This window comes from Suricata suricatta, chromosome 6 (assembly GCF_006229205.1).
Source record: "Suricata suricatta isolate VVHF042 chromosome 6, meerkat_22Aug2017_6uvM2_HiC, whole genome shotgun sequence".
Lineage (NCBI taxonomy): Eukaryota > Metazoa > Chordata > Mammalia > Carnivora > Herpestidae > Suricata > Suricata suricatta.
In genome coordinates, this window is record NC_043705.1 from 49,135,407 (window position 1) to 49,136,905 (window position 1,499).

General features: G+C 42.0%; 1 protein-coding gene across 7 annotated transcripts in view; it reads left to right on the plus strand.

Moving 5' to 3' along the window:
• CDK7 (cyclin dependent kinase 7) overlaps window positions 1-1,499 on the plus strand; it is a 54,101-nt gene that overhangs the window by 23,695 nt on the left and 28,907 nt on the right. The window lies entirely within an intron of this gene.

Here is a 1,499-nt window from a genome sequence, read left to right on the forward strand (position 1 = left end):
ACATTTAGGCTCCTTCCATGATTTGGCTAGTGTTGACAGTGCTGCTATGAACCTTGGGATACATGTGCCCCTGTGCATCAGCACTTCTGTATCCCTTGGGTAAATCCCTAGCAGTGCTATTGCTGGGTCATAGGGGAGTTCTATGGATAGTTTTTTGAGGAACCTCCACACTGTTTTCCAGAGTGGCTGCACCAGTTTACATTCCCACCAACAGTGTAGGAGGGTGCCCGTCTCTCCACACCCTCACCAGCGTCTGTAGTCTCTTAATTTGTTCATTTTAGCCACTCTGACCAGTGTGAGGTGGTATCTCAGTATGGTTTTGATTTGTATATCCCTGATGATGAGTGATGTTGAGCATCGTTTCATGTGCCTGTAGGCCATCTGGATGTCCTTTTTGGAGAAGTGTCTGTTCAGGTCTTCTGCCCATTTCTTCACTGGATTATTCATTTTTTGGGTATGGAGTTTGGTGAGTTCCTTGTAGATTTTGGATACTAGCTTTTTATCTGATATGTCATTTGCAACTATCTTTCCCATTCTGTCAGTTGCCTGTTAGTTTTCTTGATTGGTTCCTCTGTAGTGCAGAAGTTTTTTTTATCTTGATGAGGTCCCAAGAGTTCATTTTTGCTTTCATTTCCCTTGCCTTTGGGATGTGTCAAGTAGGGAATTATTGCGGTTGAGGTCAAGGAGGTTGTTTCCTACTTTCTCCTGGAGGGTTTTGTTGGTTTCCTGTCTCACATTCAGGTCCTTCAGCCATTTTGAGTTTATTTTTGTGTATGGTGTATGAAAGTGGTCTAGTTTCATTCTTCTGCATGTTGCTGACCAGTTCTCCCAGCACCACCTGCTAAAGAGGCAGTCTTTTTTCCATCGGATACTCTTTCCTGCTTTGTCAAAAATTAATTGGCTGTCCATTTGTGGGCCCAGTTCTGGGTTCTCTATTCTATTTCATTGGTCCATGTGTCTGTTTTTGTGCCACTGAAGTCGAATTCTTGACCAACTGAGCCACCCAGGCGCCCCAGACATGATTTTCTAAATAGTAATTGCTTTATTTATATTTTCCTTGGATTTTTGAAAATTAAACTTAGTTTGAGATTGTAGATTTTGGTTGTAAGAGATAGTTGAGATATTCCTTCAACTCTTTTCCCAGCTTCGTACAAAATTAGTACAGTGTCATGACCAGCATGCTGAGGTTGATAGGACTAACATACAGGGCATTATCAAGAAGATCCTATATGTTGCACTTTTTTAGCTATACCTACTTTTTTTCCACTCCACTCATTCTATTTTTTTTTTCTTTCTTTCTTTTTTTTTTTTTTTAATTTTTTTTATTTTTGAGAGACAGCGTGAGCAGGGAAGGGTAAGAGAGAGAGGGAGACACAGAATCCGAAACAGGCTCCAGGCTCTAAAGCTAGCTGTCAGCACAGAGCCTGATGCAGGGCTCAAACCCACGAACTGTGAGATCATGACCTGAGCCGAAGCCAGATTAACCGACTGAGCCACCC